The sequence below is a fragment of the Acinonyx jubatus genome, chromosome C1 (assembly GCF_027475565.1).
Source record: "Acinonyx jubatus isolate Ajub_Pintada_27869175 chromosome C1, VMU_Ajub_asm_v1.0, whole genome shotgun sequence".
Taxonomy (NCBI): domain Eukaryota; kingdom Metazoa; phylum Chordata; class Mammalia; order Carnivora; family Felidae; genus Acinonyx; species Acinonyx jubatus.
In genome coordinates this window covers 137,023,892-137,038,731 of record NC_069381.1, presented here as the reverse complement: position 1 = coordinate 137,038,731, position 14,840 = coordinate 137,023,892, and the positions used below count along the sequence as shown (strand labels likewise).

The 14,840-nt window shown below is 34.1% G+C and overlaps 1 protein-coding gene across 5 annotated transcripts in view; it reads right to left on the bottom strand.

Moving 5' to 3' along the window:
- The window catches only part of MBD5 (methyl-CpG binding domain protein 5), a 428,915-nt gene that overhangs the window by 72,956 nt on the left and 341,119 nt on the right, over window positions 1-14,840 (bottom strand). The gene's annotated exons all lie outside the window — the stretch shown is intronic.

Genomic DNA, 14,840 nt, shown 5'->3' with positions numbered 1-14,840 from the left:
TGACAAGGTTCTTTCTCAGTCAGAGCAAAGTAATCCTTGGGACAGTGTAAACTCATTTGTTCCCTTTCCATAGCTAATGAACAACCTTCTGATTATTTGTTGGATTTCATAAGTGATTTGATATCATTAAGTTCATAACTTGGATATCAGGTACAAGTATTTCAGTCAATGAAAGCAAATAAACAAACAAATGGGTTATGTTTGGCTTATAAATTAATTTCTTGTAAATACAGATGATCTGCATCAAACCCTAGAGGCCCATCACCCTTGAGAGCAATGGAAAATAAATTTTTTCTTCTTTTCTTTTCTTTTCTTTTCTTTTTTTTTCTTTTCTTTTCTTTCTTTTTTAAAGTAATTTCTTTGCCCAATACAGGGCTTGAAATTGTGACTCTGAGATCAAGAGTTGCACGTCTACTGACTGAACCAGCCAGATGCTCCTCAACATTTTCTTTTAATTGGAAGAGTAAGGACCACATCCTGGACCAGCCAACTTGCTCTTTTTTTCTTTTTGGTTTAGGGCCAAAGCAGGACAGGGGGATGTGTAGGACAGGGTGTACAGCATGCTTGAGTATTGCTATTTCTCAGAAAGCAGCCAGCAGAGACAAAGGAGCAATTAAGGAATGCAGAACAAAGATTAAATAACAATGTCTCTATAATCTTGATATATTAAAGGTACTCCAAGTATTAGACTTAGTGTTTTAAGCATTTACTAGCCATCCCCTACATGTGAAGCACAATATTGGATACTAAGAAACTGGACATAAAGAGAATACAAGCCCCATCTCAAGAAGCTATGCCTTGGAGGTGGAGGGTAGGGAGCTGTGCAATCTGGTAAACAGGTTAATTCTAAAACTGACTGACGCTGGCTACAATAGGGCTAAATATGTAGTGCTAAAGGAGTACAAAGAAAGAGCTAGTCTAGTTCTCAGGGATCAGAGAAAGGGGGATGCTGGATACATTTAAGGATGCATTGAAATTAGACAGACAAAGAAGGGTTAGTAGGAGACGTGAAATTTCACCTAATCCATGCAAATGATCTTAGTTTCAAAAGATTAATATTAAAGATTTTACTCTTCTGTCTGGTAATATCAATTCCAATATTGTACTTATTTTTAGCTGGTAAGCAAGCATAAAGGTCTCATTTTGTCAGACCTTTTAACCTTGAGATGGTATAAGGGATGAAGCATTAATGAATATTTTCCACAGGAAGATCTGGATGTCTGCCTCATGCCTGAAATAGAAAATGGTGACCTGACATCCAGATAAGCAAAGAAGAAATACTATCAAAAGATGATGATTCACTTCACTAAGAAAGTATTATTAGATGTGAATGCATTGGAAGCAGAAGCTAAAAGGAGGAAGATATGGATGAGGGAGTCTTAGCCTATAGATAGAGTAGTTCAAAACTGTTTGGAAGTATATCCATTAAAAAAAGAAGTTCCTAACTGATGAAAATAAGATGGTTATTGTTCTAAAGCTATTTTAGACAAATGTATAAATAATATTAGCTGACTTCCTACCATCTTCTGGGAACAGCACTGAGCATTTTATACATACATCTATTAACTAACTTAATACTTGTCACTGTCCTATAAATAAATAGTATTGTTTTTTCTTTTCTAGAGTTAAGGAAATGGAGACAAGATAAATTAAATAACTTTACCTTCTCTTTTCCTCTCTGGAAATTTATATCTGCCTTTCCTATTTTATTGTTTTTCTCCTTAGTGTTTATCACTAACATACTGTATATACTATTTACCCTATATTTCCTCTGATAAAGAACATAAGCTCTGTGGGGACATGGACATATTAGTCATCATAACAGATAAAATTCCCTAGAATTTTTTGCTTTAGGTTCAATAGTTCCTTGAAGGCTGGCTGGATCACAACTTTCATTTCTCATAGCACAAAGTACAGAACCTTACACATGAGCATAATCAGTAGGCATATACGGAGCCCCTGTCACGCTTAGCACTGCATGTGTCACTGTAAGATAGGGAAGGACAAAATACCATCAGTGTTCTCAGAGAACTTAACACCTAGACACAGAAATAGGTAGAAGCATGAGGCATACCTAGGGTATTCCTCACCTACGTTGTACCTAGGGAAGCCTCACATTCAGATCCAATGTGAGTAATTTCATTACTTCTCTTCTTCAATTACCTAACGATGTCTAAAAGTGCTTATCCACCACTCCTCCCAAGACACCCTAGTTAGTCTGTGGCATTAACCTTTTGTGGAAATGCCAGAACTACTCACAACTCTATGCCTATGCACGTGTTGTTCCCTGGACATAGAAAGATTTCCTTCCACGTTCTTAAAGCAAGCAACCTTGTGCTCTTTAAACTCTCCGGTCAATTCTTCCATGAATCCCTCTTTAGACTCCTTCTCAGAGTTACTTGTTCATTGCTCTCTCATTCTACAGTGCTGCTTACACATATGTAACAGCACTTAATACACTCTGTTTTATGTACACACATTCCTTGCTTTATATACCCTGTTTTTGAGTTGCCAAACACATTACCAGGTACATGATATGCAAACAATGTACTCTAAGTTGAATTATTTGTTTTTCTCACCTTTCAAAATGCTAGAGAATGTTTTAAATCCTCTAAAATATAATCATAAAATAGAAAAGTTCTTGTTAGGAATATGTTAAAACCACCCAGTGATATATGAAGGTGGCTAACTGCAGATGAGTATTCAACCAAAATCAAATGGAGGCTGAATAGAATCTACTTTTCTTATTCTATTATCAGTACAATTTCTAAATGCAGGGGCTGTCTACAGTGCCTAGAGGAGTGCCCGGTACACAGAGAATTACTTGTGAGTAAGTGAATGAGTGCTTGTACGCAAACAGAATGCCATAGCATAAACTAAATGTGCTGTAGAAATTCAGAGATGAGGTAACAAATAATAGAAAGAACAGTGAGGTAAGAGGAGGTTTAGAATCTGAAATTTTCTGGCTGTATAACTTTAGTAAGACAATTAACCTGAGCTTTAATTTTTTAATTTGTAAAAATTAATGGGCTGAACTAGATCAGTATTTTTCAAATTATTTTTGGTGTAGATTTCTTTTGTCTAAGGAAATCTAAATGGAATCTCCATTACATATGACATATGTATAATCTCCATTGCTTACTGGTAATAATTCGTTATATATATAATATGTATAATCTCCATTGCTTGCTGGTAATAATTCATTTTATAAGATCAAATTATAACATTACTTATTAAAATTCATCAATAGAAATAAGGGACTACTTTGATTAATAAAAAGTATGAAATCAAGAGGTATGGGTGACAGTTGCAATTTTAAATCATCTTCAAAGGAGTCATTTCTGTACTTTGTTCTGACTTTATAATATTAACACAGTTCTGATTACCACAGAAAAGCTATTGCTAAAGGCAACTTTTTTTTTTTTTAATAGTGAATTTGGCTTCAGCAACATTAAGGTCTCTGCAATTAAAATGGTCAAGAAGCTTGAAGGGAGAGTAAAGAAATCTTTTTTCCACGGACTTCAACCTGTATTACAAAGCTGCAATCATCAAGACAGTATGGTACTGGCACAAAAACAGACACTCAGATCAATGGAACAGAACAGAGAACCCAGAAATGGACCCGCAAACATATGGCCAACTAGTCTTTGACAAAGCAGGAAAGAATATCCAGTGGAATAAAGACAGTCTCTTCAGCAAGTGGTGCTGGGAAAACTGGACAGTGACATGCAGAAGAATGAACCTGGATCACTTTCTTATAGCATGCACAAAAATAAACTCAAAATGGATGAAAGACCTCAATGTAAGACAGGAAGCCATCAAAATCCTCGAGGAGAAAGCAGGCAAAAAACTCTTTGATCTTGGGCACAGCAAATTCTTACTCAACACATCTCCGGAGGCAAGGGAAACAAAAGCAAAAATAAACTATGGGGATCTCGTCAAAATAAAAAGCATCTGCACAGCGAAGGAAACAATCAGGAAAACTAAAAGGCAACTGAAGGAATGGGAGAAGATATTTGCAAATGACATACCAGATAACGGGTTAGTATCCAAAATCCATAAGAACTTAGCAAACTCAACACCCAAAAGACAAATAATCCAGTGAGGAAATGGCAAAAGACATGAATAGACACTTCTCCAAGGAAGACATCCAGAAGGCAAACAGACACATGAAAAAATGCTCAACATCACTCATCATCAGGGAAATCCAAATCAAAACCATAATGAAATACTACCTAACACCTGTCAGAATGGCTAACATTAACAACTCAAGCAACTACAGATGTTGTTGAGGATGCGGAGAAAGGGGATCTCTCTTGCACTGCTGGTGGGAATGCAAACTGGTGCAGTCACTCTGGAAAACAGTATGGAGGTTCCTAAAAAATTAAAAATAGAACTACCCTATGACCCAGCAATTGCACTACTAGGTATTTATCCAAGGGATACATATATGCTGTTTCGAAAGGACACAGGCACCCCAATGTCTATAGCAGCACTATCAACAGTAGCCAAAGTATGGAAAGAGCCCAAATGTACATCAACAGATGAATGTGTGTATACACACACACACACACATACCACATCTTCTTTATCCACACACACACATACACACACACAATGGAGTATTACTTGGCAATCAAAAAAATGAAATCTTTTTGCCATTTGCAACTACATGGACAGAACTAGAGGGTATTATGCTAAGTGAAATTACTCAGTCAGAGAAAGACAAATATCATATGACTTCACTAATATGAAGACTTTAAGACACAGAACAGATGAACACAAGGGAAGGGAAGCAAAAGTAATATAATATAAAAACAGGGAGGGGGACAAAACATAAGAGACTCTTAGATATGGAGAACAAACAGAGGGTTACTGGAAGGGTTGTGGGAGGGGGGATGGACTAAATGGGTAAGGGGCATTAAGAAATATACTCCTGAAATCATTGTTGCACTAAATGCTAACTAACTTGGATGTAAATTAAAAAAATAAATTAAATAAAATGGTAAAAAAAAGTCTTGTTTCCAAAATTGAAACACTATATCTAATCATTATTCATGTTTCTGGCCATGAATGTAAAATATAGGCAAGAAATATCCAAAACTAAAATTAAGCAAGAAAACTTGCTTGCTTTAATACAATATTATCATATTAATTTGCCATCGCAAAACTGTTAAGGAATGATAAGGATACATGGTGGGAAGATACCCCTATGTTGTGTTTGCATTTTTTCAATGAAGCATACATATGCTGCAGCAGTGCTCTTGTTTGTATAACTTGATTTGGATAAAAAATAGTGAACTCAAGTTTTTAAAAAGCCCAGCTAAAAGCTTAAAAATAAAAATGCATACCCATAAGAAGTTCAAAATGCACATGAATATTGGTAGCAAAGCTTTAGTCAGCAGTGCATAAAAATATAAACTAGTTGGGGCACCTGGGTGGCTCAGTTGGTTGAGCCTCGGACTTTGGCTCAGGTCATGATCTCACAGTTTGTGAGTTCGAGCCCCGCTTTGAGCTCTGTGCTGACAGCTTGGAGCCTGAAACCTGCTTCGGATTCTCTGTCTCCCTCTTTCTCCCTCTCTCTCTCTCTCTGGCCCTCCCCTGCTTGCACTCTCTCTCAAAATAAATAAACATTTAAAAAATATATACAAACTAGTGTCATGGTTTACTTTTATTTCATGATATGTTTATGTGTTTGTTTCATGATGTGTTTCCAAAGTGGTATAATGCATTGAATGTGCATCTTAAGTTTTTTTTACAGTGTTAATATATTTTTAACATTTAAATTTGTGTCCCCCATAAGGAAACCTTTGAAGAATCTCTTCTGAGTTGGATGCTCTTCTGGTCCAGCCAATTCTATCATTTCTACCTAATCTAGAAAAGCAAGAGAGACTTCATAAAGATGACTTCAATTTTTTCAACTCAATCTTACATATGTTTACTGAGATTAAGACACCCACTGGGGTGCCTGGGTGGCTCAGTCAGTTGAGCGATGGACTCTTGATTTTCACTCAGGTCATGATCTCACAGTTCATGGATTCCTGACCCTGAGACAGGCTCCACACTGATGGTGTGGAGCCTGCTTGGGATTCTGTCTCCCTCTTTCTCTACTCCTCTCCTGCTTGTGCACACATGCGCACTCTCTCAAAAATAAATAAATAAACATTAAAGGAAAAAAAAAAGACACCAATGGAACAGGGAAAAGCCTGATCAGATTGAAAGTGTAAAGTTGTGTTAGGAAGTTTCATGAATATAACTTTAAAAAACATGTCCATCTTCCTAGCATAGGGTGAATCTCTATGTACATAAGCTCAAAAAAGTTTTCATATCATAAATCTGTGACATTTCTAACATAAGCATTGCTGGTCTATAGGTATCTTAACTCATAAATGCAATCTCATTCCTATGTAGTTATTTGCTGATAATGACATCTGTCCATTGTCAGATGGAGAATGACTTAGTGATTTTGCAATTATTTACTTGAAGAACATATTCTAATTTGAACTACAGAGGTAACTCCCTTAACTGACCTCCACTTAAACAAATCTTCAACTAATCAAAACACCATTTCTATTTGAAAACAGACAAATGTTTACCTCTGCTTTTACCAGTTGAGTTGTATGCTTTCCAATATTAGTTGTGTTGTTTCCAAAACTGTCTGAGTCAGTAACAGTTGCTGGTATAATATTTAATAAAATATTTTGTAAACTAATGAAATGTAAGTATAAAAAAAGAATGACTATTTCTGTGAAAATTAAGCTAAAAGCATAACTTTTAAGACAAGCCTCCTAAAAAATGAGGTCACATAAGATGAAAAAGTGGAGAATCTTGGAGTGGGGTGGGGGAACGCTAAAAATCTTGACTAATTCTGTATTCAAATCATCTTGCAAGTGTCTTTGAATTCTTGTTCCTCTTCAAAGTTAAAAAAAATTAGCATATAAAGAGACTGCTGTAAACTCATTGGGAACAAGTAAACTCATAGGGAAATGTTTTGATCTAAAAAGACTGTTGACTACTCTTAACTATAGAGAACCAACTGATGGTTACCACAGTGGTGGTGTGTGGTGGGGATGGGTGAAATAAGAGATGGGGATTAAGGAGGGCACTTGTCATGATGAGTGCGGGGTGATATATGGAAAGGCTGAATCACTAAATTCTACTCCTGAAACCAATACCACTGTAAGTTAACTGACTGGAATTTAAATAAAAACTTAAAAAAAAAAAGATTGTTGACTGAATGTACACTTACAGATTATAAATTGAAATGTCTAATTATAAATATTTTTAATGGTCCTTTGCTTTAACACATCTTTTTGATTAATGAACCAATTAAGGGTTGAGATTGTGATGGATAAGAGGTCTCTAACTGTTACAAAAGTAATGTTTGTTTGTGACTGAAAGTATGAATTCATGTTGAAATGATGAAGTTGTTTGCAATGTAAGGTCTATTTTCATTTGATTCTCATTATTTTAAAAATATATTGATATTGATATTGATATATCAATATTGATATATTGATAAGATATAATTATTAAATGAAGAATCTTTAGCGAGGAACAAACTTTGAAAAAAGATATACCTAACAATATCCTAAAAATAATTGACACCAAAAAATGACAGAATTATAATCAGAAACTAATCAATCCACAATCAACATACAGTGATTGTGATAAATTTATCAGTGGAAACTGATAAATAGGCAAGAAATTTATAAAGATATACATGATACATGATTAGAAGTACATAAAATGTTCAATCTGATGGAAATATACAGAGGATTATACAACTTGGGAAGAATTATAAATACACATTTTTAAAAAGAACATGAGATTGGAAAAATTAGCACAGTATGGTGGTTGTGAGCATGGATTCTGGACCCAGACTGCTGGAATTAAAATTTCAGCTCGATTACGTTTTAGATTTAGGGTAAGTTACATCTCTGTCCCTCTGTTTCCTCATCTGCAAAATGAAGATAATAATCATATCTACCACGTAGTGTTGAGCAAATTGAATAAATGAAGATTTCTTAAGCACTTAGTGCCTGGCCCATAGTCAGCGCTATATAAATATTTGGTAAATAGATGAAAATAACTGGCCATAAAGACAATCTCAAAGATTTCAAACAAATGAAATCACACGGAATGTATCATCTGATTAATTTCCATAAACACAGAATGTCTTAAGAAACTAATATCCCCAAATACCCCTGTGTTTGCAAATTTTAGAAAGAGTGACTCATATATGGCAGCCTTGAAAGTCAATATGAGGTCAGTGTTCATAAATTTATGGCATAATCCAAAATGTGATCTTATTTACCAGAATATGACTTGGCAGACAAGACAGCAGAATGAATAGAGTTGGATTTCTGGATTACTGAGTATAGGCATGGAAAAAGCAAAAACAGAATAGATCACATGTTTGCAATTTAATATAAAAATGTTCTAAAAAACATACACAAATACACACACAGGATGTGTGTGAGAGAGAATGATAAAGCAAATATGGCAAAATGTTAATTGTTGAATTTGTGTGTAGAGATAATAAACAGATACATAGATAAACAGATATCCAATAAATAGATAATTTATATGTACTGTTGTAACTTTTTGGTAAGTTTGAAATCATTTCAAAATAAAAAGTTTTAAAAATGTAGGGGAAACATGAACAAAAATAAAACAGGACCAGGCTTGTAGAGATGGGTGAGCAAAAGACAGAGAGGCAAGGAAGTTTGAGATATGGCAACTGTGTCACTGAAGATATGGAAAATAGAATCTAAGCTGGAATAAAGGTCTATATGAAGAACATGCAATACAGGTATAAGGAAAGGAGGAAAGGAAATATAAGTGGATAAAAGTCAGGAGAAATGGTCTGATCTGAAGGGGTTAAAATGTCGGGGAGACAAAACATGGACTCATGAAAATTATAAGGCAAAGTGGTTAAATGCTCATATAAATAAAAGGCAAAAAAATTCTGTTTAAGGTCAGAGAAGGTGACTATAAATGGCTACTGTACTTTTGAATCTCTTCCTTATTTTGCCTAACTCCCTTAGCCTCATATGTGGGTTGGAATAACTCACATTTAAGGTAAAGAAATGTTTATATGAAAAACAAACAAAAACCAACAAAAGAAAAGACAAGAAAGAAAAAAAAAAAGATGTGGAGGCTAAAGAAATTGAGAAAAATAATTCTGATTCATCTTGCATGAATAGGGAAGGATTAAATTTGGGAAGGGGAAAGGTAGAGAAAGTAAACCTTCTGGAGAACTTGATAGAAATGGGCCCCTTCATAGGTATTCATGTGAAATTGGACTGGTATTAAATATTGACTAATGAATTGGTTTTGAATATTTAGCAAGACCAATAACTGTTACATGAGATATACTTAATAGAAATAAAGAAAAAAAACCCATTAGTACTTGAGGTCAATGTGATCATTTACTTAGAAAGCTCAAAATGAAAACTTATTAGAACCAATGAAAAAGATATTTAGAGGGTGGCTGGGTATAAAACCACCATACAAAAACAAGAAAGGGAGAATTGCCCTATCTAACAGTAAAATATATTAAAAAGTTGTAGTATTGATGTAAGCATAGGCAAGTAATATAATAGAAGAGTATGGCCACAGGTAAAGCCATAGATAAGCAAATTCATCCTAAAGGTATCATTCAATTCTATAGGAAAAGGATGGCCAATTCAATACATAGAATTGGGACAACTGGATACCCATTTGGAAAAAAAGAATGAATTACTTCCATAACTCATGTAATTCACAAAAAATACATTCCAAATGACTCAAGACTTAAGTAAAAAATAAAAACTAAATCAAACTAAAATATAAGTGTATTAAGATAATATAAAAAATATGTTTAGGGGCGCCTGGGTGGCTCAGTCGGTTAAGTGTCCGACTTCGGCTCAGGTCATGATCTCATGGTTCGTGGGTTAGAACACCGAACTTTGTGCTGACAGCTCAGAGCCTGGAGCCTGCTTGGGATTCTGTGTCTCCCTCTCTCTCTGCCCCTCCCCTGCTCATGCTCTGTCTGTCTCTCCCTCTCAAAAATAAACATTAAAAAAATTTTAAAGACTACATTTATGCCAGATTTATGAAGCCCTTTTAAAAGAGATGAAAAGCAAACGTCGTAATGAAAAAGATTGTTCAATTTCACGACATCATAATTTAAAACTTCTGTTCAGCAAAAGAATAACAAAAAACTTAAAAGATAATTGATAAGCTAGAGAAAGTATTCAAAACATATTTAACAGTCAAAGCATTAGTATCTGAAATGTATAAAGAGCTTCGAAAACAGTGATAAAAAGATAAAAGGTCCAAAAGAAAAATGGACAATAAATATGGATAGGCTGCAAAGGTAAAACAAAAGGCTAATAAATGTAAGAAAGGATGCTTAGTAGTAGTCAGAAATGCAAAATAAAGCAATAAAGAAGTATCACTTTTCACTTATAACAAGGTAAACATGTTTAAAAGATTGGTAATATCAAGTTTGATTGAGTATGGGAAAAGTAGTGTCATGAACTACTTAGAAGGACAAACTGTTACCTCCTTTTAGGAGGGTGATGTATCAGTATCAATATGAATTTAAGATGTGCATATCCTTTAAAACAGCAATCCCTCTTCATCACGCATGGAAAAATAATCAAATATGTGCACAAAGAATTATGTACAATGGGAGGCGCCTGGGTGGCTCAGTTGGTTAAGTGTCTGACTCTTGGCTCCAGCTCAGATCATGATCTCACAGTTCGTGGGTTTGAGCCTCATGTTGGGCTCAGCACTGACATTGCAGCCTGCTTGGGATTCTCTCTCCCCTGTCTCCTGCCCCTCCCCCACTTGTGTTCTCTTTCTCTCTCAAAATAAATAAGGTTAAAAAAAAGAATTATGTAAAATGATATTCATAGTAGCATTGATCACTAGAATGAAAAACACAAAATAACCTAAATGCCTATTAATTAAGGAATGGATAAATAAATAACAGTTATAGAAGATAATACAACACTTAAAAGAGGTAATTCTATAGTGATATGGAAAGATTTCTAAGACATAGTGAAGTATAAAGTAACGAAAAGAGAGTTGAAGCACATATTCTAAGTGTAAAAACATTTAAATGACATTTAAATATCATACATAAGGTTGTAGTACTTTTAGTATCTATAGATGGTGAAATTGGGTTTCCTTTTGCATAAAATACCATGCATTTCCAACCTTTTCTTCCCTGGGTGGTCTTAGTAAAAACAATCTTTGTATCTTCATCTTCGGAGACTGAAATTACATGTTAGTTCAAACAAACATGTACTGAGGCTCTACTATGTAAGTACTCAAAACCAAACAAAACATGGTATACTTTCCCCAAACCTTTTTGGAAATTACTTGAGAGGCTCACTTAAGTAGCATGAAGCAATCAGGTACTTAGAAGAGAATTATGTTTATTTTTGGCAATGGGCACGAAATGAAATTGTAGTTTCAAGAGCTGAGTCTGGCATAAAATTTAATGCATAACAGAGGTGTATGAGGTCCAATTACTCATATTAAATACTGGCTTTCTATGTTCATTAACATGGACTTTAATATTTTATAGCAAAAAAGCCTAGAATACTAAACATAAGCTTTTATAAAAGGATTCGACTTTGTTTATTTTCATTATGTAAATATCCTTAGAATTCTTCAGCTTGTAATTCCAGGTTTTCCCTTGATGACTTAAAATGCTTAAAAGAATTTTTGGGGGACCAAGAATGAAAATATGACAGCAACCTTGATACTAACATTGAACACATTAATGTGCTATATTTGAGTTTTAAGAATACTCAGCATGGGAGAAACTCTTGGGAATCTGTACCAGCTTGGACACTAAAGCTCTAAAGTTGGCTTAGGAGGCTTTATGAATATGAGGAGAGGAGATGATGCAAGCAATTTCATCTCTGGGCAAATCAATTTAATGTTAATGAAAAAAATTTCCATGGCGACATAATACAGAAGCAAAAGAGCAGAATAAAAAGATAAAGCTTTTTTTTTTTTTTTTTTTTTTTTTAGTTCTAACTATAGGTACTATTTGAAGACTTTATTCTTCATTGCAGCTTTTTGTTTTTAAACTCCTAATTAGGATATGTTTTAATATTTTTATTTTTATAGTTTTCAAGATGGATACTAATGACTCAGATTAACCAATCAGCTAATAAATTAGTCTCTCCTGACTTACAAAGTATGTAAAAAGATTACATAGCTTTAAGGGACATATATTAATTTAGCTCATAGCTGAGCAGTATTATAAGCTATTGATTCATTACATTGGTCAGAAAGATACCTAAATTAGAATCAGAAAACAGATGGTGACAAATAAATAATCTATTAAACATAGCAGGCAATCACAAAATATAGCTAGATTTTTTTATACTAAAAACAAGAGGGACAAATGAAGGAGTTTACCAAATTTATAAGAAAATAATCCTGAAACCCTCAAGTAATCTTCAAACTTAGACTACTAGGTCATTTCCTACTAGTAATAAGCAATTAATAAATAAATCTGAAGACACGACTGCAATGATAATTCTAATGCTTCAAGCGCGAACACTTCAATAGACAACTGCAGTAATATTTTTTATATTTTAATCATGAACACTTCAACAAACAATATAATTTAAAAAATGCCAGGATATTATAGTACAAGTGCTATGATTTACCTGTATTAAATGACTAATGTTGAATAATAAAGAGATAAAATTCCATACCATTTCATATTTTCAACCATGGTTTTATATCAAACATTACCAAACAGTTCACTACTACATAAGTTCTGTTTTTTAAAGAAAATTCCTCAATATACTTGATATATATAAGTATTCACTAATATTCATATAAATATAATTTAACATATTATGTATAAAATAATGAGTCACTGAAAAGTTTCGTATCATCACGAATCTTACAAAATACAAAAAGATCATAAACAGTTAAAAATGAAATTATATTCAGCAAAAACGCATGTTGCGAGAAATGTTGATGTTAATCTTTTTCAGTGCTCATGAATAGACGCACAAGGATAATTGGATCACACTGAACTAGTAATTTGGATCATGAGATTTTTATAATGCCTATGTGTCTTTTTTCTTCACTGACCTTTTTGATACCAAAGCATTTAAAAAACCTTTGTCAAAAAGTGAATTTTATTCTAAATTTTATGATTTGCTTTCTAACATGTTTATTCATTCATTCATTCATTCAAAAACTGAACCAGGTATAAACTCGGGTGAAATTATTTAAATTGTTCATTAGGGTCTACTATATATCAGGTATGGTTCTAGGCACTGGTGACATTGTATATGGGACGTTGTGGTGGTGGCAACAGAACAAAACCAATAAGCAAATATATAAATACAATAACTGTAGGTCATGCTAAGTGTTATGAAAGAAAGAAACAGGGTCTAAGAGAAAACAAGGATGGGGGAGGAGGGATCTCCTTTAGAGACATGGAAAGTTCTCTGAGGAGGTGAAATTTGAGAGGCCCAAAGGAAAAGAAACTGGTCATGAGAAAAGAATCGGGGGAAGAGCTTTCTAGGCAAAGGAAACAGCATGTGCAAAACTCTAGAGTTGGACAAGAGCTGGGTGTGTTCTAAAAATGAAGTTAAGATTGATGTCACTGGAGTGTAATGAGGGAAAGGGGGAGTGGCACGAGATTAAGAAACAGGCAAGGAAGGAACCATGTCAGCCGCCTTATTCATCATCACATCTTGAATTTTATTTTTAATTGCAATGGGAAAACAACAGTAAAGTTTAAACAGAGGAGTGACAATACCCTAACTGCACTTTAGGAAGTTATTTCTTTTTAGCTATATTAAGAGTGAACCGGTAGAAGCAATCTGCTAGAAGTCTTTGGTGATAAAAGCTGACAAAATTTTGGATGCCTATTCACAATGGTCTCTTAAAACTACTTCTTTGTATTTAACTCTGAATAATAATAGGCACAACTAGAATAATTGGAGAAATGGGTCATGTTATCTTGGGGATTGTAATAGCCTAGGAAGTGCACATTGGGAGTGGTTACACAGGTATTTTAGACTTTGGAAAGCATATTTCAAAGTATTCAAAGAAGTAAAAGTGCATTGTAAGCATCCATTATAAGGAACGCAAAAAAGGTTTTAAAGTTATTTAAAAATTTTAAAAAAGAGCATTCTGATCACAACCATACAACTAGCCTAAGCCCAAATATAAAGAAACCAGAGAGAAATCTGTAGAAGCTCAAGGGGTTGTACAGAGAGCTTTCTATGTGGCTTAGTTATAAAGAGGCTGTGTTTAAAAGGCAAAAGGAAAGAAAGGGACATAAATCTAAGATTCAGCCTTTAAGACCTTGTGTGATTGGACCTCTGAATACTTCCTGACCACATTTTATAAGCGTCTCTCCAGTCATGTCCTTTTTTCTGTTCCCTGAATATGTCAAACTAATTCTTGACTTTGGGCTTTTGCAGTTGCTTTCTCTCTTCTAAAATTCTTCTAATATTTGAACTCGAATATCACCTCAAAATACCATCTTGTTTATTTTCTTTATAGCACGTATTGCTAACTTAAATAAAATACTATTTATGTGTTTATTGTCCTTCTCCCATCACTAGAATTTCAGCAAGAGAGCAAGGACTTTGTCTGTTCTTTTCATGGCATTATCCTCACTGCCTAGCATAGCATCTGACACATTATAGACCTTTGATAAATGGATGGAAAGAAGGAAGAAAGGTAGAAATAGGGGAGGGAAAATGAAAAGGCATCTGAGAAAAACGTCCAAAAGTTTATTAAATCCAGAATAAAGTGGGGTTTTAGAAAAATTCTAAAGATATAAAAGTTACTTT